The sequence below is a fragment of the Triticum aestivum genome, chromosome 1A (genome assembly GCF_018294505.1).
Source record: "Triticum aestivum cultivar Chinese Spring chromosome 1A, IWGSC CS RefSeq v2.1, whole genome shotgun sequence".
NCBI classification, from domain to species: domain Eukaryota; kingdom Viridiplantae; phylum Streptophyta; class Magnoliopsida; order Poales; family Poaceae; genus Triticum; species Triticum aestivum.
In genome coordinates, this window is record NC_057794.1 from 577,943,744 (window position 1) to 577,970,016 (window position 26,273).

Genomic DNA, 26,273 nt, shown 5'->3' on the forward strand with positions numbered 1-26,273 from the left:
GGATATGCTGAGAGCTTGTGCGCTAGATTACGGATCTAGTTGGGACGACAATTTACCATATGCAGAGTTCTCTTACAACAATAGCTATCAAACCAGTTTGAAGATGGCCCCTTTCGAAGCCTTGTATGGAAGGAGGTGCAGGACACCGTTGTCGTGGGACGAAGATGGAGACCGCCAGTTGTTTGGACCTGACTTGATTAAAGAGTCTGAACAGAAGGTGAAGTTGATTCGCGATAGGCTCAAGGTAGCACAGTCCAGGCAGAAGAGCTACGCAGATTCTAAGCGCAAGGAGACAGTTTATGAAGTCGAAGACAGAGTTTATCTTCGAGTATCTCCACTTCGAGGAATTAAGCGTTTTGGAGTTAAGGGAAAGTTAGCGCCACGTTTTATAGGACCATACCGAGTTTTGGAGCGTATGGGAGAAGTGGCCTACAAGTTGGAATTGCCCGAAGGATTGTCAGAAGTTCATGATGTATTCCACGTTTCTCAGTTGAAGAAGTGCCATGCGGAGATGGCTGACAAACCGTTGAGAGATACAATGCCATTGGAAGCAATTCATTTGGATAACAATTTGACCTATGAGGAGAAACCAGTTAAGATTCTCGAGTTTGCCAGCCGAGTCACCCGCAGCAAGGTTATTAAGTTTTGCAAAGTTCAGTGGAGTCACCACACGGAGGATGAATCCACCTGGGAACGAGAGGAGGATTTGCTGAAAGACCACCCTCACCTATTTTCTAGCCAGCCCGAATCTCGAGGGCGAGATTCATCTTAAGGGGGGTACGTTTGTAACATTCCAAATTTTCAATTTGGAATGTTATACATTAGATCATCATTGCATATCATATTTTATTTGCTTTTGGTTCCGATCCTAGAAAATTCTACGCAACTTAAGGACCCACGGAGAGAGTTGGGGATTTCGTTATTTTCATATTTGAGTTTTCTCAAATTTTGAGAATAGGATCTTTTGATTTTATTTATTTTATCATCAATTATTTATATTACAAAAATATGAGAGAGGGAATAAAATGACTTTCCCAAAATAAAGAAATATTGAGGATTTAATAAAAATCAAATAAGATTTTATTTCGGAGTTTTTCGCTATTTTATTTGAATTTAGGAAAAATATGTGTTTTTCAAAATTGCATTTAGGCCCCAAATAAATGTTCACTTTGTCCGGCTTGATTTTAGAAGTCTGGGAAAATTTATTTCGGGATTTTTGGAGTCCGTTTAGTATTTCTTTTTATTTTTCTTCTGCGTGTTATTATTTAAAAAAAACGCGCCACCGACCTACGGGCCGTGTCCGACCGGGACTCCGGCCCGACTAGCCTTTATAATCTGGCCCACCCCCGGGCCAAACCCTAGCCCCAGCCCCGCCCCGCACCCGCCGCCGCCGCCCGCGCCGACCCCCGAGGTTCGCCTCAAAATCCGTGCCGCCGTTTTTTTTAGAAAAACCGTTCAGTTTTTCCGTTCGTTTTTCGTCGGTTTTTTTAGTTTCCGTTTTTTTACTTAGATCAGTTTTTTCGGTTTAGGTTAAATAGCGAGCGTTCGCTCGTTCGTTCATTTTAACAAACGAATTCGTTGTTTAGATCCGGTTAACGAACGTTCGTTCGTTAATCCGTTCGTCGTTTTTCTTTTTCTCGGATTTTTCCGTGATTATTTCTGATCGCGATTTTTGATTCGATTTTCGTTTTAGTATAACTATTCGCTCGTTTATCAGAATCAGGCGATTCAAACGCCTGGAGTTTCGTGTCGAAACCCTCTATCCGTTTAATCAACTTAAACAAGTTTTTGCTTCTGTAAAATTTGACTTAGGTCAAGATTAGTAAAACGAAGTTGTTTTCTTTCGCCGTTTGACTTTTGTTGCTTCGTTCGATTTGATTCTTTTTGCAAACCGGAGTTCTTAAGTTGAACTTTCTGGTTAGATCTATTATTTGAGTTTTACCTGTGCATTAGATGAGTACTTATTGTATGCTTGTTTGTTTGTCTGCGATATAATACCCGGAGTGCGCCGCCTGTTACTTCGAATCTCTAGGTTTCGCGGATCATCAACAAGGCAAGTAACACTTTGATCATACCTCTTTTACTACCTAGTTTTACTGCATTAGATCAATCCTCAAACATTGCATGATTAGGATCTAATCAAATTGTGGGATGGGATGTAGTTGAGGTAGTACTTATTACCTGCTTTTATTATCAAACCTTTGGGAGTTACTTCTACGTTTGCTTATTATGCCATGCTATGCTAGTAGACGTGGATTGGGTGATTGATATCCATGACAGATGTGAGATTGTTAAATTAATGGTTTATCTAAGGTGGCAACTTAAACACACATCTGGGTGGATTGAGGTACCTGGGTATTCCAGGATTGCCTGTTGTTTTTTTCTTCATGGACCGACACCCAGGCTCAAAGGGATCATGAGATTATTCATACTAGAAACTTCCGTGTGCAGCCACAAGCCATTATGGGCTCTGGCATAGTTGACTAAGTCGTGCGAACTCTTACAGTGGTAGACTAGCAGATGTAGGGGATGTAGGTGGTACGGTCTATCACATCGTAAGGTGCTAGCGCTTCTGAAAGACTATGTCTCGGTCATCCGTTTCTCAAACACCATGTAGTGCAAGAAATCCAACAGAGGCGATCGAGTCTTGTGGGGAAAAGTGCGCAAACCTCTGCAGAGTGTACAAACTAATCATGTTTAGCCGTGTCCCCGGTTATGGACGTTTTGAGTATCTAGTACTTGGATATCATGTGAATCTCATCATGTTACTCTAAATTAATGCCGTTGAGTTTAATGATGATTACTTTAATTGGGATTGAGGATGCTGTCTACCATTCTCAATGTTTAACAACCACCATGATAGTTAAATAAATTTATTCCTTTGCAGTAGGGAAAAATTGGTTTTACGCAAAACTGTAACCATAGAGCTTTCCACCAGCCATATATGCATGTAGTATAGGCTTTATCATTCATTACTCTCTATGTGTTACATTGCCAGCATATTCCATGTGTTGACCCGTTTTCGGGCTGCAACGTTTCATGTTGCAGACTTTTCAGATGACGAGTAAGGTGCCTATTAGGTCGTGGTTCTATACTCAGTGATGCCGTTGGAGTTGATGGACTCGCTTATCTTCCAAGCCTTCCGCTGTTATCGTTATTAGATGGCCTTAAGCCATATTTATTGTAATAAGTTCTCTTTTGAGACATTCGATGTAATAAGTGTGTGATTGCTACTCTGTTATAAATCCTTCGAAGTACTGTGTGGTGTCAGCATTACTGATCCAGGGATGACACCTAAGCACAGAGATCAGACTGTTTGAGGTCTGGTCGCTACAAGCCCTCAGCTCAAACTATAACATAGCTAAAATTAATTAATTTAACAATTGTGCTTCAATAGTTGGAACACTACAGTTTTCTTTATATGGACTTATACTAAAGACAATTTAGGCATGGAAGAGAAAAACATCACCTCCAATCATTAATATCCCAATATTTTGACATAGATTTGGCACTGACTTCTCTAGATGAACAATGATCCCAATGTCCCTCTTGCTGGATAGCAAGTCCAGTGTCAACGGCAATACGCAATAGGGAGCGACATCTGAAATCTTGGTGTCCATAGCAATTAGAGTCCTTCTCAAGAACTTATCCTGCTTCGATAACCACATATAAACCAACCATAGAAGCGTGAAAAGTGAATGCGTTATTGGTGCATATAGAGGACTACATATCACATTCTCTTGCCATCTCTCAAACTTAACGGTCACATCTCGTTTCTTCTGATTCCACACTGTTCTCTCTCAAATTAATTAGTGATTGCATCAGAACACATCGGATTATCTTGATCAACTCCTAACAGGATTCAAGTCAGCATTGAAATCTACAGGGAGACCATGGATCAGTAATATGAGAAAGGAAAGTCATGACAGAAATAATGAAGATATTATAATCACTTGATATATAAGTGTGCTGATTACATAGTAGTGTAAAAACAACTGATTGGAACAATACAAACAGAACTGAAAATTTCCTATTAAGTGAGGAAATCAAAAATATATGTCCAGCTTACTAAAAATCATGCTTCATTTAACAACATAAGAGCTCAAACTAAGTTCATGTGGCTTCTGTTCAAGAAAGAGTTCAGTAGTATAGTGATCATGAATTGTTCAGCACAAGAAAAAGTGCATGGCGGTTTTACCAGACAACGCGACAGCAACGGCACAACCGCACACACACGCTGAGCAGCAGCAGCAATCACATAGCGTCACAGCGATACACACGGGAATGGCATACCACGCACACATGCGCAACAGCAACAGCCACACGCGCACATCAGCAAGCAAGCGTGCATGCCAGCGGATATAAAAATCTTAATGGCGGCCTGTCTCTCTCAAACCTCCTCGGCAACCCCACTGAACTTGTCACCTCATGCCCCTCCTATCTCTCTCACTCTCCCTTCCATCCAACAACGCCCTGCCTTCCAGCCATCGTTCTCGTCTTTCTCGGATTGATACAAAAAAATAGGGTAAATAATTGGATGCTTACTTAGCATGTTGTAGCAACCTTGTAAGTGACTCAATGGGACAAGGGCTTATATATATTTGGACGTACATAGAAATTAGATATTTCCTAGTTGTTTGCATAACAAAAAACATACTGGCTGCAAGAGAATGAAAGACTAACCTATTGATGAGCACAACAGTACATACCATCCCATCATGATGTTGCCACCATCTCTCACACTTGATGATTACATCTTGTTATTTCTAACATGTACACCATCGGGCGATTGCTTTATTAGAAATATATTTACACAATATGATCAGAGCAACATCAAGGAGTCGGATGCTGGTGCACAGATTCTCCTCAAATTCCACATGCAACCCTTGTAGAGAAGAACGACATATTTTTCTTAGGTGATTTTTGATTGAGCTCCTACAGAAAAACTCAAAGAAATCATGAGGAGCATGGAGCCATGCAAACTAATTATAGTAAATCATGAGAGAAGAAGCCTCTCAACCTACTACAGGGAATCGAGTCAACATTAATTCGTGTAAGAATTAAACCGTAATGTCGATCAACAACCCAGTAGTTGATAAAATAACCCTGACACAACCCATTAATACAATATATAGTCACGTGAAGTAGACTGAGATTGTGTAGATATCATGATCTACGAACCGTATCTATGAATATTGATTGCAAAGTCACAAACAGAACCTCCTGACATTACAAAACAAATGTTTCATCAACAGAAACTATAGCGAATGCCAATTGGATTATATAAGTAAGACAGAGACATCGAAAAAAAAGAAAACATAATTCAAAGAGCATATATTCTATTATCTTACTTGACATCACAGAGAATGCAAGTCAAAGATATTGCGATACATCTTACCCTTCTATAAATTGACTGCAAGGCAGAATCCCCAGCAAAATATACATAATGAATTGCTCCTATGGTCCAAGTATTGCATAAATAATTATATATAGACTATTCAACAGTGAGCAAAAACTTGGCATGTACTACCAAAATCCCTTTGCTATGGAGCTTAGTCTGCATGTCTATTCGTCTTTCTGTAAATCAGTTGTGGCCAGGGTGTGCTGACAGCTCACCAGCCTCTCCCCGTTTACCAATAAAATCAAAGCAGCTCAAAGCAATAAAAAAATAACATAGATATATCTACCTGATGTAATTGCTTGTAACTCCAGAGTGTTGGTAGAGTCGAGAAGAGAACACCCAGCCAGTGTTGGTAGAGTCAAGAAGAGAACACCCAGCCAATGTTACAGCAGATCGATCTGCAATTGTAAATCATTAGAGGTCGTTGTAAATCAATCTGCAAGAGATGGAGATGCGACTGGAAGCTTACGGATTAGATGCATCAGAACAGCCATGGCGACGGTGGGCGGGCAGAAGCGATAATAAAACTAGTGGGAGGGGGACGAATAAAAACCCGACGAAAAAACCGACAAAACTGGGAGGTGGGATCGTTACTGGGGGAATTGGGAGGTGGGAGGGAGGACAAAATAAACCCAGAGGAGGTGGGACGAAAATTAACCGTGGAACGAAGACTACCAACTGAGACATTAGGAATAGAGATCGTAGGGGCTTCTTCCCCCTACTGGTCTAGACCTGATAAACACAAGCGGTGAAAGGATGAGAAAATTGTGAATCAACCAGACATTTGAACAATCTGGCTAACCCATAAAACTAACAAATCTAAGCTGGAACTGCAAACTAAGCTGAGACAATCAAAAGTGTGAAGATGGACTGATGAAGGTAAAGTAACCACTTGAGAAAGAAAATAATAAAGCAACAGGGACAACAACGATGCCGCTCTACAATCGTCTCTCTAATTCCATTCCCCTAGCTTGCCCTCTCATTTACTTGCACATCAACCAGAACATCTGACCAAGATCAGAGAGAAGCAGCTGTGGGAGGGCGATGCAAGGTGATGAGTTGCGGCACGTTCGATCAGGCGTCGCTGTACTAACGGCGAGGGAGCTCCGCGGTGAAACCACCTATCAGCCGTACCTTGATAAGGACCTGAAGAAGCCTTCGGTTCAGGGTCCGAAGAAGAATACATGTACATGGAAGGTGGAGCATAGGGTGTTGTCCGCTCTTTTGCGATTTATTGCCTCATGGCAAGGGATCGAGAAGGATGCGACACCATTGACCACAACAAAGGCGAACAAAGAAATCAGCCATCAACCTTATCCTCTCCAACCACGTTGGGTGTCCCATGGTGCTGAGTGCAACTGTCGTGCCCCTTATCCTCTCCAACCACTGAACCCCGTGATGCCCAGCCACTATCTCACTCCTGCTCTCAAATAGCCGCCGTCGCGCTCCTGCTCCCGAACGGCCGTCGTCGCTGGACTGTGCTCCAAGTCACCGCCGCCGCCTGACTGCTCTCTCCTCATCAACCCCCTCTCACTTGATCTCAATCTAGAATCCCCCCTTAGCTCCATCGACCGATGAGAGAACATCTCTCACTGATTTTGCCACTGATCCTTGAGAAAAGGACAACATAATGATTTGGTGGAGATCCTCAATGTTTTGGCCGAAAAGGATAGTATAATGAAATTTTTAGACACCAAAAGGAGAGCCCACACATAATATGCTTTTCTTAGGGAATGATGCAGATAATATGTAAGGAAATACTAACAAAGAACATGTCATAGGGTTGAGCTGAAACTTCACAAAACCTAATGCATGAACGGTACAGGAGTAGTACTATAGTAGGGCCAAGTAGCATAGCTACAAGTTTCACCAAAGACACCGCCTGAATGGTATCTGTACAACAAGAGCATCTACTAACAGAATGAGGGTATAAAACGTACCTCCAGCAGACATGTGGGCTGTGACCCAAGAGCCTCCAGCATCCTGATCACAGGAACCGGCTCTTTCGCCGCGCCAGCAAGTTCTGTGTCACCACCCCTCATGGTACCTCCATGTACAATACTGAGAAGCACACATAAACGAACCTGCAACGCTCAAATCGAACACACAAATTTACTAAACTACAGCTGCACACCTCGTCAAGCATCTCAACGGTACAAGGCTTACCGGAATGCCATGCGCTGCGTGCAGAAGAAAGGATGTGGCATCCACATATAGTGTGTCATCGGTGGCAAAGTCTCTACTGTGGAATTTAAGCAGACAATTAAGATGCAGTTGTGATATTTCCAATTCAATGCATACACAAATTTGGGTTTAATCTCTCTAACTGAAATAATGATTAATTGTATGAAACAACATTCAGCTAGAAACGTTATATCTCAAACAAAACCCATGTTTAATCATAGATGGCATGCTCCTTTGTCCTTTAGATGTACATGTAGTAAGAGAATATCTATTACTCCCTATTAGATAACAGAAAAGAACAAAAAGAGAAATAATCAACAATAATGGTAACAAGATATAAGGAGCATAGGGATGTCCATATGAGTGCAGTCATCGCCAACCAAAAACAATTTGCTCTACCCAGATTATAAACCTGCAGCCACTTAAAATAAAATTAAGATTTGCATCAATCAAGGGTTTTTACCAACTCAAAATCAGCACCCAAGAAATTGGCAGTATCGAACCAACCAAGTCCCTTTGAAATCCGGGTTGGGCACTCCATGGGTTTGTGTTGAGAAGGACACCAATGTCCAGTGGGCATCCCCAACGTCTCCCATCGCAGCCTCGCAGCTGCAGCCTCCCCCTCCTCCTTCCTCCCCCCCCTCTCTCCCTCCACCGTCTCCTCCTTCAATCACCGCATCCCCGGCGACCCCGAGAATCCGAGGCGTGATCCCCCCAAATCGCACCCCATCTCCCTCGACAAAATCCCAACAAATCTCGCGTCACATCATGGGTGCAAGAATCATGAATCCCCAAGTATATTCATCAACAATCCGGGAAGAAATCCCCTGCCCGCTCTGGTCCGGCCACAGACCTACTGCTCCCCATCACCGCGCCACAGCCCCTCCACCCGCTGCCGGACCCCACCACCCGTCGCTGCTGCTCCCACCGCCGCCACCGCCTCCCTCCCAACCGCCGCCGAACCACTACCACCGCGACCTCGATCCAAATAAGAGGCACGGGAGCAGGAAGAATGGCCACCGACGACGGATGGCCGGAGAAGAAGACCGTCGGTGGCACCCTACCCGGACGGACCGAGCGAACCCGTGCTCGTGTGTAGGCCTCCAAGCCGATGCTCGACCCGGCACGGGGGAGGGGCTGGCCCCAAGGAGCGGGGAGCCGGCGAATCTGTAGGTCAGGTGCTGGGTGGCGCCCTCCATCATCGTCGTCGTTTGGGAAGGGGCGCGGTCTCGGTCGAGGCGGTGTGGGGCGGGCGGCACGGGGCAGGAGGTGGCGGCGGGATGGAGGTGGAGATAGGATCGAGGGGGGCGAATAAAACCCGATGAAAAAAACCGACGAAACTGGGAGGTGGGATCGTTACTGCGGGGGAATTGGGAGGTGGGAGGGAGGACGAAAAAACCCAGGGAAGGTGGGACGAAAATTAACCGCGGAGACTATCAACTGAGACATTAGGAGTAGAGATAGCAGCAAAGTCCCGGAAAAGATGTGGCATTTACTCAAATTGCCCTCATTTGATCAAAAAAAAAATCAAATTGCTCTCTTTACTGCTGGAGTATGTGCTATCCGCCCACAGCCCATGCGTTCGTCTCTTCCTTCCTTTCCGTCCTACCCCTATATTGCCCGAAGCCGCCGAATCTCGCCGCCGGCGCTCCCCAGTCGCCACTGCGCCACTCCCTCCCTCCCTACGTTCCTCCAGACTGCTCCGTGCTGTCTCACGCGCCTCCCTGTATTCTCATCTCCAGGCGCCACCGTCTCGATCGACCGTCGGCGCCGCCGTCTCGATCCACCGCCGGCGCCACCTCTCGATCGACAGCCGGCGCCACCTCTAGATCTACCGTCAGCGCCACCGTCTCGATCGACCGCCTGCGCCACCTCTCGATCGACCGCCGGCGCCATCGTGTCCTACCGCCTCGACCGACTGCCGATCTCAAAGATCAAGTTTTTCCCACGGCCAGACGGAACCTCCTCTTCCTGATACCACACACGGGGAGGGGAGGATGCGCACCCGAGTGATTGGTAATTGCGGTACCCATCTTCCCTTCTCATCCTCTAAATCCCTCTTCTACAAACAAACAAACAAAAATCTGAGTTCTGGTGACACTCTATTTATGTCTTATTCTTCAGGATCCCAAGGATGGAGTGGTTTATTGGTTCTCTAGGCTCCGACCTATATTTTCTTTCTCAAAATTGTTTCTCACAACTCAGATGAGATAGCTTGTTGGCTAGTAGCTTGGGGTTTCCCCATAGGTAATTGATATAGGACATGATAATTTCACATTTGATATTGATAGTACTTGATACATGCTCGCTTCAGTTTATGCATCTGAATCTTCTTCTATGTGTAGTTGCTTTCAAGATGGTTTCCATTTATCACAGGAACCAACAAGTAAAGAGGAATGCATCTTGCCCAAAGCAGCGGCTAATTCTTACTGGCGCATGTATGCAGGCATAAGTACAAGCTAGAAACAATGCAGCGATCCATAAATGTTGAGTCTGAACCTGTGTCGTTAACTGACTTGCTGAGGTATGATCAATGCATAGGTTAAGTTGGGTAATGCCGAGTTACATGTGACTTTTCCTCACCTTCCTCTTGATACATTCACATGATTTCTAGTACAAGTGTTGTACCCAGTTATGTGTAATATGCTTACTGCCTATTTCTTATTATACATGTACAGGAAGTTAGTAACCTCAAATAGTTAATTTTGTAGAAAATTTGGTAGCCTCGAATAATGATTTTTGTCACCTTAGCCAATGTGCTTTTTGCCACACCACTGTGACAAGATTCCCTTTGGCTTGCCAACTTGTGGCTTCATTTGTATTGAACTAACCTTAGGCAAGTTAGGCAAATAATGTGTAGCAAAATGGGGCATTGCAAGGCATATGCACTGCTTTTTTACAGAAAAGAATATCAGCTTCCCACTAGGAATTTTACAAGCATTTAGCTGCTCACATGTTATTTGTTTTATACACAAGAATGTTTGACTAAGTTCCCCAGACATGTATCTGACCCTTCGCTGTCCCAGTAATTATCTCCATAGATTCCTGTTCATAAAAAATGCTTTGAACATGTGCTAAGGCTTCAGCTATTGAGCTTCTGATGGGCTTCTGTTGCGGAAGACCTACTGCCCTAACTGCATTTGTATCTTCTGAAATTTCTGTAATAGTTGCCGCATTTGCTAGGTTTATAATCTTCATTCTGCCAATCTTTTCACCTGCAATGAATAATACCCCTATTAAGTCAGGCGAAACGATTGGAAGAATGAAGATTATAAACTTGTATCAACCGCAGCTAATGAATGAAATAATACCTGTTCTTGTGTCATGCGATGTCAAATAGGATATTAGTACATCGGATGCTTCGTCGATTGTATAACAGTGTAGCCTCCATGAAGGCAGGAACCTGATTCGCCTCAGCAGTTCTCCCTTATCATCAAACAAGGAAACCTGATTTCTATATCTCACCAATAATAGTAGCTCATCTTCAGTCTGTAGGATGTGTATCCCCCTTGGATTACTCTTACAAACTGATTTAGCCACAGAAGGCTCTTCTTTGAGCTGGATCATAATTCAGGAGGAGCAAACACTTGTAAGTTGAGATCAAGGTTTCATAATAATAAAATCTAGTTACTTGTATGTAATAAACCTACATCTGTGATTCGGACTCGCATATTTTCCTCTTGTAGCACCACTTTAGTTGAAATAGATTGTATGAATCTAACTTCACTGTAATTCTTGAGAAGAACATAACACCTTTCTGTCAGGCCTCCGGTTTTGAGAGAGTGTGTTTGGATAGGAAAGAGGCCCTTCAGGTCAGGTCTGTGGCTTGTCACTAAGATATTATTGCTGCAATACATATAAGTTGTCAGTATGCAACAGTGAAAACAAATGCTGCCTTTTGAAGCCTAGACTAGTACCTCAGATTGTAGCACTCCATGCCTGGCATTGTGATCTGATGAAGTAAACTGCCGTTCCTTGTGCTAAAAATTCTCATAACGCTGATGGGAAAAATGTTTGTTTATTTTATTAGATTAGACAACAATAAATAAATAAATAAATAAATAAAATACAAACAAATATTGGAAAGTGTTCAATTTATGTGTACCTAGTTTTTTTAGAAAATACCACTGCCTTTTCAGCACCGGCAGATAATTTCACATGTTCCGGATTCGTAATTTCAGATACAGAAAACATTCTTATCTGTTGGGGCACGCGGATCGCCATCCTTATAGACCTAGAAATGAAACCAGGTAGGATCAAAATGCACAATTCTTTTGTTTCAAGTTATGTAGCTGATAGAATGCTAAATATTTGTTAGAATGCTAAATGTTCTATTATAAGAAAGGAGGCATAACAATGTCATATATATGCACAGGAGAAGTTTTATGTGGTAGCTTTCCAATATGCAACCATTCTGTCCTCCAATCCTGTTTTATGTTATGTTCTTTTTAAAGCACCATATATATCTGTTAAACTGCAGCCTTGTAACTAGGTTTGGTTCTGAAATATCATATTGATATTGATTTCTACTGAATATCCCCTTCTCTACAGGTAACTTGGGCCGTCTTGACAGCGAGGCTCCACCGTTCCTCTACTTGCTGCAGCTGCCCACGCCCCTCTCTACTTGCTCCACCTGTGATTAGTTGAATCTTTTTGTCGTTGTCATTAACAGCTGCTACTCTAACAATGTTTCGACACTATTGTTGTGCTGGTCCTTCTACTGTTGTTTTCTTTCATTCAACAGTATAACAACAGTACTGTTTTGAACTTGTAAGTTTTGTGATGTTGCTTGTTTAGTTCTGCAGAAATACAACAACAAGCAGTACTTAAGAGTAATACTGATGCTCATGAATACAGTAATAAAACTTACTCGAGTGGTACTTTGGCGCATCTTATATCAATCGACCTCGAGAGCGTGAACTGTGAGACGCATATAATCCAGTTTGCATTTTTGTTCCAGAGAAGAGACAATATCTTCTGATCTACTTGGTTATTCAAAGCGCATAGACGCTTGCCGTTTCTCCTGTTGAAGGCAATGCAGAGACCTGATTTGGCCAAAGCAATGAGGATTCTGTCAACTTGGAACACCATCTTGATATCTCTTTCTTCAGAAACTTGCAGTTGCCTGAACTTCGTGGCAAACTTTGAATGATAAGCTTTGTATTCCTCCTACATTCAGTACACACAATCTTGATTAGAATCCAGACGCGCATAATCTCATTGATCAGAAGCATAATCTAACTATCACATTGATAAATATACAGAAACGAGGGAAAGAAATGAAACCAGCGCAATCTTGATCAGAATTCAGACGAAATATAATCTCATTGTTCAGAACATTGCCACATTGATGAATTGCAGAAACGAGGGGAACGAATCAAAGCAGCGAAGTGACAAACTATACCTGTAGGCACATGTTCCCCCTCAATAACCGTGCGTCTCCTAGCCGGGTGACGAATCCTAGCTGACGTTGATCCAGTTTTTGAACGAAGTTCTGCTGTCGTTCTGTCGTTGCAGGTGGCCCGGCTGCAGCGGCGCCTCCATTCTGCCGGCGCCCGGCAATCAGCCGCTCATCGGAGGCGACTCCCCCGTTCGACGGCGCAGCCGCACCGCCGCGCTGGGGCCCGCGAGTGCTGCTGTCTCCCGCGGTTCCCGATGCCACGGCGAGTACGTTGCCGCCGGCCCTCGTGAACGCGTCAGTTGTTCTTGGCCACTCGCCAATTAAGTGGCCGCCGCCGCAGTGCTGCAGCCCATGGCCGTCCGTGGACGCGGCCGCCCCGGCGCCCCGGCGGTCGCGGGTGGTGCTGCGACGGTGCCTCGTCGTCCGGTGCGCCGTCGTCTCCGCTGTCCCCTCGCGGCCGCCATACCGAGGCCGAGGGCGCCCTCTCTCTGCTCCCTCCCTGTCTCCCTCCATTGACATCGTGAAGATAACTGAAGCAGAGGCGCAGCGAATCAAGAACCGAAAGAACTGGGAAAGAGGTAGGGTGAAATTTTTACAGAACAAGAACTCCAAGAAAATGAAAGAAAACGGTGGCCAAGAAACAGAATCGAAGACTACATTGCCTTTTTCGATTTGGACGCAGCCGGGGGTCTCCGGGAAGAACGTCGACAAGAACGTCGCCGCGGGTCTCCGGGGGTCTTCGACAAGAACGTCGCCGGGGACAGCGACAAGATGGACGCAGCGGGAAGAAGACGACCTATTTTTTTTGGCTGTTTTCTTGGGCTTTTGCTCTGTGATCGAACGGGATTAATACGCCGGAGAACGGGCCACACCCACCCCATAGCTATATCAGCGGGCCACGGCCCAGTTGCACAGCTCAGGCCTGACCCCCTTTATTTTTCCCATGCGCTAACCTTGAAAAAACACGCTTCCAATGGTTCAGGGAAAGTCTGACTGCGAGTTTTTTTTACCAAAAAAGATATATATTTAAAATAATTTTCATAAATTAAAAATCGCACCAACGTGAAAAATGTTCAAGACTTGAAAAAATTCTGTAAATTTGGAAAAAGTTCAAGAATTTTAGAAAGTTTGTGGATTTTTAATAAAAAATTCAAGGATTGATAAAAATGTTTGCCGATTTGAAAAAATCTCATGAATTTTCAAATGTTCATGAAGTTTAAAAAATGTTTGTGAATTTTAAAAAATCATGAATATAAAAAATATTTACTAAAATGGGCTACAATAGGATATGCAACTCATGGTGGTCAGTTTGCTTCTATGCAAGGATGGGGTTGGGGACGTGGAAGAGCGGGGCGTGGGCATTACGCACCCAGGAAGAGATCGTCTCGGGTGCCAATCTGGCTACTAGAGAGGAGCTGAAAGATACAACATGGAGTCTGCTAAAACATACTCCATCCGTTCTAAAATTCTTGTCTTAGATTTGTCTAAATACGAATATATCTAGTTACGTTTTAGTGTTAGATACATCCGTATCTAGACAAATATAAGACAAGAATTTTGGGACGGAGGGAGTATTGAGCATCCGGATGGAGGGGGGACAGTCAGTATAAAAAAGAAAACTTCCCAGAAGCTTGACATGCAACAACAAGAGGGGTCATGCAAGGGAATCATGTTGACGAGATGAAGGGGAAGTAGGGTGAGAAGATAGCTGTGTCAATAACCGAGGTAGGTGCTAGCCTGGTGCTACCTCCACCGCCATAGCACATGCTACATAAAGAGTGTAAGCATGCGAAGAAGGGGCAATCACCAAGCAAGGCTAGTATATCTGAAAATCGGCAACCTCCCTCGAGGAGGACCGTCAGGAACAATGAATACACTTTGTTGGAATCACCGCGGACTTGGCAATGTCGCGACAATTCTGGAACTTTACAACCTTACGGAGGATTTTTTGCCGAGCTACTCTTTACGTGGTTGAAACGTAGATTTCTAAATAGCGGGTGCAGGGAATGGCTAATACTTTGGGTTTGCATGGAGGTTTTTGCGGGTAATTGTGATGGAAGGAGTGGTGGTCTGTGTAACAACTCAAGAAAATCTACCTTGTTTGTAGTACTTATGGCATGAATGTTTATGTGATGGAGTTATTTTTATTTTAATAATGGCTTGAAAGTTTCACCTGAAACTTAAATTCTTGATCACTTCCAAAAAGCCAATTCATAGCTTCCCAAAAATTCCAACTTCACTTTCAACTTCTCTCATTAAAGGCTTCTAAATTTGAGTTGCAAATTAAACCTCCAAACCACAACCATAAATCACATTCACTGCCTAATAACACTTCCTAAAATTTGAACACGGTTGGAGTTGGTTTGGTTTAGATTTTGAATTTAAACTAGCGAAAGAGCCCGTGCGTTGCAACGGGAGAGAAAACATAACACACGCCCTTAACCCAACAACCATCACTCAAGACCACAATACGTCCATCTCCTTTACTTTAGCGAGGCATTATATTTGTGTTGCCGCTTATCCTCCTTCTCACCCTCGCCGGCGATGGCTTTGGTGTTCACACAAAACAAAACAAAACAAAACAAAACAACACGTGTTTGAATATCGTTAATCCTAAGGCGGATCGCCGCCGGTACGAAAGAAAAAGGATCGTGCGCTATAAATTAAAGTTTGATTCTAAAACAATATTTTAAAAATAACAGGTAAAATTAACATCATATTCATATTCCACAGATTTTTCTAATCAAATTTTATATATAACATGTTAAAATCGGAGTTACGGTTTAAAAGATACGTATAATTTAGAAAATCATTTGTTTAACTTAAGTATCTTCCAAAATAATATTTAAAAATACTTAACAGGTAAAAATAATCTCATATTCATATTCTACGTATTTTTCTAATCAAATATTATATATAATATGTTCAAATCGGAGTTACGGTTTAAAAGATATGGATAATATAGAAAAGCATTTGTTTGACTTAAATATGATCCGCGGATGAATTACCTAAAAGATCAAGGTTTTTTTTCGAAAAATGTAAAATAACTGTTCGGCTGTGACTTAAAACAGGACTACGGGTTGAATTCTCTGAAATAGAGGGACTTTTCTGAAAAATGCCATGACGGATGATACGTCTCCAACGTATCTATAATTTTTTATTGTTCCATGCTATATTATATTCTGTTTTGGACATTATTGGGCTTTATTATACACTTTTATATCACTTCTGGGACTAACCTATTAACCGGAGACCCAGCCCCAGAATTGTTGTTTTTTGTCCGTTTCAGTGTTTCGCAGAAAAAGAATATCAAACGGAATGAAACCTTCGGGAACGTGATTTTCTGAACGAACGTGATCCAGAGGACTTGGAGTCTACGCAAAAGCAACGAACGAGGAAGGCACGAGGTATGGGGGCGCGCCTACCCCCCAGGCGCACCCTCCACCCTCGTGGGCCCCTTGTTGCTCCACCGACGTACTTCTTCCTCCTATATATACCTACGTACCCCCAAATTACCAGATACGGAGCCAAAAACCTATTTCCACCGCCGCAACTTTCTGTACCCGAGAGATCCCATCTTGGGGCCTTTTCCGGAGCTCGGCCGGAGGGGGCATTGATCAGGGAGGGCCTCTACATCATCTCCAAGGCCTCTCCGATGAAGTGTGAGTAGTTTACCTCAGACCTTCGGGTCCATAGTTATTAGCTGGATGGCTTCTTCTCTCTTTTTTGATCTCAATACAATGTTCTCCCCCTCTCTTGTGGAGATCTATTCGATGTAATCTTCTTTTGCGGTGTGTTTGTCGAGATCCAATGAATTGTGGGTTTATGATCAAGATTATCTATGAACAATATTTGAATCTCCTCTGAATTCTTTTATGTATGATTGGTTATCTTTGCAAGTCTCTTCGAATTATCAGTTTGGTTTGGCCTACTAGATTGATCTTTCTTGCAATGGGAGAAGTGCTTAGCTTTGGGTTCAATCTTGCGGTGTCCTTTCCCAATGACAGTAGGGGGCAGCAAGGCACGTATTGTATTGTTGCCATCAAGGATAAAAAGATGGGGTTTATATCATATTGCATGAGTTTATCCCTCCACATCATGTCATTTTTCTTAATGCGTTACTCTGTTCTTCATGAACTTAATACTCTAGATGCATGCTGGATAGCGGTCGATGTGTGGAGTAATAATAGTAGATGCAGGCAGGAGTCGGTCTACTTGTCTCGGGCGTGATGCCTATATACATGATCATACCTAGATATTCTCATAACTATGCTCAATTCTATCAATTGCTCGACAGTAATTTGTTTACCCATCGCAAATACTTATGCTCTTGAGAGAAGCCACTAGTGAAACCTATGGACCCGGGGTCTATTTTCCATCATATTAATCTTCCAACACTTTGCTATTTTTATTGCCTTGTATTTTACTTTGCATCTTTATCACAAAAATACCAAAAATATTATCTTATCATCTCTATCAGATCTCACTCTCGTAAGTGACCGTGAAGGGATTGACAACCCCTTTATCGCGTTGATTGCGAGGTTCTTGTTTGTTTGTGTAGGTGCGAGGGACTCGCGCGTGGCCTCCTACTGGATTGATACCTTGGTTCTTAAAAACTGAGGGAAATACTTACGCTACTTTACTGCATCACCCTTTCCTCTTCAAGGGAAACCAACGCAGTGCTCAAGAGGTAGCAACGGACGACCAGAAATCCAATTTGATTTATTATTAGGTAGAGATAGTTTGAAATTAATTTAAACTTTCTAAAATTTCCCAAACGACTTTATAAAATCTAGCACTAAAAACCATTCACATAAATGCCTCCATTCCATTTTTCTCCTTCCCTTAACTTCCCCTGCATTTCTCCCTTTCTCTCTTTATTTTTGTAGAATATGAGAGTGGCATAAAGTCCTAAATAGTCAAAAACCAAGAGACTTCATGACCGTACATCCCGTGGTGTTTAACACACATGGCAAAGTGATGAGTGATATTTTTACACTCATTCACTTTTTTTTAAACCGAGATATTTCATCTAAAAAGAGATATTCGCTCCGATATTGCTACTAATGACTAATGAATGCAAATGATTCCACAAATCGTCTCTCTGATGTGTTTCCACAGGAAATGGGCAAAAAAGGGAAGAAATCACGTATGGGAATGGAATGGAAGGAAAATGGAGGAAGAAAGAATCAACAAGAAGCGTCTGCGCGAAGACAAAGCAAAATACGACGTTCCATATGGGCGCGCGCACCTGTATGATTGTCCGTTTGGCATGGATTTCGAGGCAAGTTGTCCACCTGTGCAACTTCTATTAAAGGGACCCCATCGAAATGTCAACATAACAACGAGCATGGATTCCAGAACCTCTTCATCATCATCTTCATCCACAAACCCTAGCCGCTAACATTTCCCTCTCCATAGCCATCTCCACCACCATAGTGGTCTCTCATCTAGTTCACACTTGTAGTCGTGCATCACACAAGGCATCCGCTGTAAGGCATATTTGTGATAGCCTGGCTTGTTAGGGATCATAGACTACTGATATCAATAAGGAATTCCTTCTTTTCTGGGAGCCCATTCAGACAGAACTCCAAAGTTAAGCATGCTCAGCTTAGAGTAGTTTCAGGATAGGTGACCGACCGGGAAGTTGCCCCCGGGTGCGCACGAGTGAGGACAAAGTGCGCAGAAAAGACTAGTATTGGTCTGTGGGGGCTAGTCTAGATCACGTCAGGAGTAACAACCACCGGCGGGTGTGTCTCGGGCGTTACAAGTTGGTATCAGAGTTGACCCTCACGGTTACATGGATGTTTGCGGACAGGTGCGCGGTCATGTTGTGCATGACATTTGTGACCCATCGTGGCACACGGCATGGCACATGTGCCAGACTGGATGCACAGACGTATGTGCCAAGAGGGAACGTTCCTGTAGCCCGACGAGGACGTCGGTTCCTCTAAGTGGGGGTGTATGTGATAGCCTGGCTTATTAGGGATCATAGACTACTCATATCAATATTTTCTTCTCACAAGTGTGTGTAGTTGGGGCATGAGCCTTCCAACCCAAGGTATTTGTTGAGCGGATCAATGGAAGACTTGGACATAACGTCCCGTATGTGTGAAATAAAATTGTTCCGTGAAGATGTCTCTTGTCTTGTCTGCGATCTTCATCCCTGCAGGTACCCAGGATCATGGAGATCGAGCACTGATGATGCTAGGAGCGAGGAGACCGTGAAGTGTTATACCAAACACCAGTGATAGTAAAGTTCATTAGGGTAACATGGATCGTATCCTTGGCGATAAATGAGGTGTAGTCATTAAACACCCAAAGTGTTGGAACTATGCCCTAGAGGCAACAATATTTGTATTATTATATTTCCATATTTATAATTAAGTGTTTATATTTCATGCTATAACTGCTATGATCCTGAAATACGTGATTCAGTGGAAAACTCATATGCACGTGTGAAATGATAACCAGATAAAATAAAGGTTCCTAGTCTCGCCTCTAATATTAGCTCAAGTGTTGTTGATGATCACGTTTTTTGAATCTTAGGATATCGTTAAGTGTAACGATAGCCCTAAAACAACATTTAGATTATGACTTTGGAAGAGCGATCATATTGAATCGAGCCAAACTTGTTTGTTATGAATTGAGATAATATATATCGCATGTAATAAATTGTAATAACATAGAGTGTTAATGTGTGATTTTGCTCCTTAGACCATGAGAAGAGTATTGTAGTCACTTTTTACCGTACCATGGGCTTTGGGGTTGCTCAAACGTCACTTGTAACACGGTGATAATAGCGACAACTTATAGGTTCATCGAAAAGTTTGACAAGGGACTAGATAGCTCGAGAGTGGGACTTGCTCCTCCGATGATGGAGAGATATTCCTAGGGCCCTCTCGGTGCGATGACATCCATCATCGTCTGTCCAGACACAAGTGACTCCTTCACGGGGATGCTGAAACACAATAGCGAGAAAGAAGAACAAAATCGGTAACGAGGATTTTGGTATAGTGAGCATGGCGATGACTCAGGAGGATACTGATGCATCCGGTGTTTTGTAAAGTATCACAAAGCAAAGGAGACATCACATGATAACCAAAGGTTCACTCGAATATCATATTCGTGTTCTCATAGGGATCGACATGGACATCACAGTTCTGTTGTCGGTCATTGAGCAAACGGTTTCATTCATGTCTATGATTTACCGAACCTACGGGGTCACAAGTTTAAGGCAATCACGACTTGCTGAGTATTAATAGGATGAGAGTGATGAGAATATATTTTTGGAAATTATTTCATTAATATTCTGAATAGTTCTGAGAGGACCTGGAAGCATTTCGGGGTCACTAGAAGGGTGTCGGTGAATATCGGGTAATACAGATAAATATATATGGGTGGAAAATGTTTTCAGTGATGTTAAATTATATATATATATATATATATAATGGTCTGAAAATATTTAGAACTAATTTATATTTAATTTAATATCAACGGGCCTTAAAAGGCCAAGAGGTGGAAGGCAACTTGGGCTAAAAAGGCCCAAGTGGGAAGGTGCCCCCTTCTCCTATGGAAGGAGGCCGAATTGGGGACGGGGACAAGTCAGACTCCTCCCTCCCTAGGCCGGATCACCAAGGGGGACTCCTTCCCCCTTGGTGGCAGACCTCCCTCTCTCTCCCCCTCCAACCTATATATACTAGGGGATTTTGCTCTTTTGTATACACAAGTTTTGGAGCCTCCTCTCATTTTTTTCTAGTTCTAGTTGGTCCTAGTTGACTACTTAGAGCTAGGCTAATCCTCTTGTCCTCATAATTAGAAGCCATGTGTGGTTCTAATCTCCTCCCTCTAATTCTCCGGTGACAATCCGCTCTGGATGGTGAAGCGCTGCCGGATCATGAAGGCTTCACGCTTCCAACAAAGTAGAGAGGCCGTGCTTTCGGTCTTCAGTTCGAGGGATTGTTCGTGGGTGGTACGCGGGATTGTTCATCGATGGTTCGAGGAACTCCAAGTATGATCTACATTGTCACATTCATCTTACGCTACAACTTGGTGACGGTAATGATCGTGATCAGAACCCGTTATGCATCTTCATACTAATCTTGGGTGATCGCATGCGTGATTTTTTTTGTTTTCTACTACGTTTCCCAACAGTGGCATCAAGAGCAGTTATATGAGTAGGTGCAGGTTGCGATCTAGATCACATGTGATTGTGAGGGTTGATGTTCTTGCTATGCTTCCCTCGAGTGTTGCTTTGGTTCAATTCATCAACGATATGGTGTCTCTTTTTACAAGTTCTAACAATCAATCGGCTCTGGCTGTTGACGATCTGCTAACAGTTCCTTGGGCTTCACCATAGTTGAGAATAGTGAACTGTCATGTACACAAGAGTGTGCTGAAGATAAATGATCTGCTAGGGGGTCACATGTATTTGATGGAGTTTAGTACGGGACTAGAGATTTTAATTAAGTCTATTGTTTCACACACCCCGAAACTTAATCTAGCATCAAGGATCATCGGCAAAATTATGGACGTAGGTAGCTAGTATTACTTGTTAAAACTGGTTAACCACGAACTAAATTTTTGCTAAAACCTATTAGAGGACGTCTAACTTGGTTTTGCAGGGTATGCATATGATGTGGTATAGCCTTCGTCATGATAATGAGTTTATGTACGAGATGGTTATATGTTGTATGTTAAGTGGCCTGCGCATCTCAGGATGATGGCTGGGGCCACGAGATTGCCACGTTAATGTAAATATCATAGAGATAACCTACAGACTACAGATGACGATGGCAAATGTACACAGAGGACCCCGACGTGGAGAAGGTCTACTTGGCGCGGGACAAGGAGCTATAATTTCGTGCCAGAACGGAATTTCTGAATGGTGCCACAACAACGTTTTCTGAAATGGTCGCCACGACAACATTTCCTGAAATTGCCGCCACGGCAACGTTTTTTAAACGGTTGCAACGACAAAGAAAGATTGGCCGTCACGACGCTTCAACAGGAGATTCAAGATGATCACGGAGATTCACGATGCCCATGGCTATACCATATCATGCTTTTATAGTTTGCCTGAGATTTTTATCCCTTTGTTGTTTGTACCCTTTAATTGCGTGTAGTCAATTATTAGGGTGATCTCTCACAGTAAATATCAAGTTAAAAGATGTTCTTCCCAGTGTTGCAACCATCTATAACATGTGGCTTTTCGGAGTACGTCATGTCCACATGGGTACAAACAGATCGTGAAGTGTAAGACGGGCGAGGTCAGACCAAGCAAGCAGATAACACTCGACTGTCTTGAAGTTCTAGCGGAATCATTTTGAGCTCGGAGTACGAAGCATCGAAAGATGAACAAGAGTCCTATGGTGATATGATCGGCAATAGTTTGCCCACCGGTCAAAATTCTCATCATCAGTGATGTCCACATCATTGGCTGAGAACTAGATTTGGATCTTGAATCACTTAAAATCAATTATGAGAGATATTGATTTGAGTGGGAGCACAATTATGTACTATTAGTTTAGTTTAATCACTAGTGCAAATTATTTATGAACAATGTCTATATGTAGTTTGTATTATAGTTGTAGAATTATGGCTCACAGTTCCACCTTTTTTATTCAAATTGATTAGCTGCTATTTATCTAGTTGAATCTTTATGATTGAGAGGATCGTCCTCTAAAACTACCAAGAAGGACTTTGTCCTACTGCGTGCTTACAATACTCTCTTGCTAATGCTATGGATGATGAGACTCACGTCCTTCGATCCAACAGTTAGAATTGCATTATGGTCTAATTGCTTCCGAGAAACCCGAACTTAAAAATGTTTGGGATAGTTATGTGATATTCTTGGAACCGCAAATTGTTTTCAGAAATAAACAAGGATTAAAAGATATATGATATCTAAAGAAATGTTTTGTTTGCAAGATCTAGTGAAGCATTCAACTATGTTTAAGACTAAAATGTGTAATATCCAGAAGAACACCAGTCATGAGTTGACGGCGAGAACTTAAAGATAAAGAAGAGAACCAAATGATGTATTGAGACTTACATACCTAGGGAAGTTCAGGGCTCATGCCACTCTTAAAAGTTAGATGATTCTTCTGTTGAGTGGGATAAATATTGAAAGTAAAACTATGAGAAGTTTAGATGCGGAAGGAAAAGAAGACTGGAATGTATAGCTCATGTATGAATTTCATACAAGTTATAAGATGTAGAGAAAGTCGATCAAGTAAAGTGTGATTCTTTAGAATTGTGATTAAATTGTTAAACACTAAATTCCTCAGGAATTGCTGTTAAAAGTTGATCACAAATATACCGACTCGATTGCATGTTGTTGCGAATCAATGCAAGAATTATTACAGCCTAATATGACCAACAAATAAATGATGTTAAAATATGTGTTGAAAATTTTGTAATAGTTATGATACTTTTTCATCGACATATTATCTATGAATTATCATGATAATTAATTTTAGAGTTTTGTACACTCTAGCCCATTGAATAGAAGTTGCAAGGAGGTTGTTCATAAGAGAACAATAGTTGTTCGATGTAATGAACAAAATGGCCATACTCCTACTGTGAATATGATTTGAGTTATGAATATTGATGATAAAAAATGAACATCCATAAAACTGACGCTAAATGTCGCAATACTAAAAGAACAACACATATGCGTGGCACTACATTTAGTCACATTGAAGAACCCCGCATGGAGAAATTCCATAGTGATGGATTTTGAAGTCATATGATTTGCAACTTTCGTCCAAATAGTGAAGTAAACTAAAATACCGTTGACATGCCATAAAGAACGAGCAACAAAATAAACTGGAAATGTGCATATTGATGTTTGTAGTCGAATAAGTGTTGTTGCAAGTAGTGGATTTATCTATCTTCAAGGATGACTCAAGTAGATATTTATTTTTACTAATTGAGACATAAATTTGTATCTTTTGAAATAAAAATTATTGTAACAAGAAAATTATGTTTGTACAATTGGATTGTATAAAAGAATATTTGAGTTACAAATTTAGCGAATGTTTGATGAGCTATAAAAGAATTTTAGAGCTTTCACCTCCTAGAAACACCACTAAGAGTAGAGTGTTTTGAGTAGATGTAGTCTAGCTATGTATGGCATGGTGAAATCAGAGATGACATTGACTATTCCGCTAATATACTTTTAAATGTGATGCTTTAGAGACTATGGCTTTTACATGGAAAAGAGCGCCATCAAATTTGTTGAAATAAGTGTTACATTGTAGGTTATCCCAAATGCTTGGGTATTCCTCTGTCACTACGCCGGGGCAAAGTGTTTTGTAATAGAGTGAGGAAACTTTGAAGAAAATGTTTTCTACAAAAGAGTCAGTGGGAGGACAGCGCAATTTGACGAGATCATAGAATCTTCGTAAACATGTCAAATAAAAGAAACACTAGAAGTGGTTCTAAATTTTCTTACCGCGACTGATACAGAAGTCTCTACATGGGATAGAGACTTCTGTCGAACATGCAACTGAACTATATAGGTTTGGCGAATTCGTGCAGACCTGTGTGGTGTGCAGACAAAATATTGCTGAACAAACAATGAACCTATAATTCAAAGAGAAGCGTTGATGGACCTTGACTCCGGAATTGGTTGTACGCCAAAATAATTTGAGATAGTATCCATACACGTAATTCAAGTTTAGAACTTGACAGACCCTCTGAAAGACTTAAAGTCTAAAGTGTAGTGATGGATCTATAGATTGAGAAAGACAAAAATGTTTTATAATGCTTGACTTGTTGCAAATAGTTTATGACAAGATCAAGGACTTGATTATGACGAGATTGTCTCATAATAATAATACTTAAAGTCAGTTCAAATTAAACTAGCAATTACTAAATATTTCAGTTATGAGATATAACAGATGGATGTCAAAATGATTCCCACAAGATGGAAATAGAACCAAGGTTGTATATCTGACACTGTCCACAATAATCTTCTCGATCAAGATGATGCTAGTAAGTGTGCAAACATGAAGAGCCTGTAATGATCGGAAGCAAGCATAGTGGAGCTTAAATATTTGTTTTGATGAATTGATCAAATAATATGATTTCATTGATAGAAACAAAGACGTTTGTATTTACAAAAAAATAAGTGGGAGCGTGATAATATTTCTAAACACTATCTGTGCATGACATAGTGTTGATTGGAAATTATATAATTTTTGACACAGTTTAAGATTTTATTTAAAATAGTTTTTCAATTAAGTACTTAGGCAATGTAGTCTTTGTATTAGACATAATAATATATGGAGATAGTAGTGTCTAATCGGACTTAGCCAAAATATATATTAACAAAATACCAGTTTAGTATGAAAAATGCCAAGAGTTTTTTATCAGTCACATGGAAGGAGTTCTTAGCAAGAATTGGTCCCTTTAAATACTGATGAGTGAAATACATAATTTCAACCACACTTGTGTTAAATCCATGGTATGTAAATAACCAGAGATGTCCAGTACTCCAAGTAAGTTGTGCGTAAAGTTACTGGAATGGTCAAATTATTGATCATATGACAACAGTAAAAATGTCTTTGAGTACTAACAACATGTTTATCGCATATGGAGAAAATGAAGAGATAGTTATAAGGAGTTACATCAATACATGCTTGATGTAAGTAGTACATCAACAAAAATCTTCAATCTGTGCTCCAAGCAAATTTCAATTTAAATTAAATAATTTATGGTGGCACAGTAAGTTGGAATTGATCCAAGAAAGTTAATGTGGTGAATTCTATAACAGAAGGCTGAGTATATTGTCGCTTTAGAAGCAACAAGAGGGTGATGAATCAAAGGTTCATTTATGAACTTGGTATGGTTTCTAGATGATTGTGCAAATAGAACACTGTTCCCAAATAGTGGTTCTATAGCTCAATCTAAGGAATCAAAGGTCTTACCAGTGAATCCGTATGTACCAAGCTTGTTTCATACAAATTATGAAGTTATGTGAAAGCATGATGGATGCATTGAAATAAAAATGATACACACGAATCTGAAGTTGTTAGATTTGATAGGACGAAGTCTATACCACAAGCAAAGCATGGACTGACATCAGATTGCCATTGGTGTAAAAGTTGAAAGTGCTAACTAGATTATTGACTCTAGTGCAAGTAGGAGACTGTTGGAAATATGCCCTAGAGGCAATAATATTTGTATTACTATATTTCCATATTCATAATTAAGTGTTTATATTTCATGCTATAACTGCTATGATCCCGGAATATGAGATTCAATGAAAAACTCATATGC

General features: G+C 41.6%; 1 long non-coding RNA gene across 3 annotated transcripts; it reads left to right on the forward strand.

The window, feature by feature from the left end:
- The first annotated feature begins 9,147 nt into the window (after positions 1-9,147).
- LOC123069338 (uncharacterized) lies at positions 9,148-12,480 on the forward strand. 3 transcript variants are annotated; one of them, XR_006432477.1, is made up of 4 exons: positions 9,148-9,610; positions 9,710-9,832; positions 9,931-11,835; positions 12,137-12,480. It is a non-coding gene; the product is annotated as an uncharacterized lncRNA (long non-coding RNA). The 3 variants fall into 3 exon arrangements; XR_006432472.1 differs by having other exon boundaries at positions 9,931-12,480; XR_006432476.1 differs by having other exon boundaries at positions 9,148-9,601; positions 9,931-12,480.
- Positions 12,481-26,273: the final 13,793 nt, after the last annotated feature.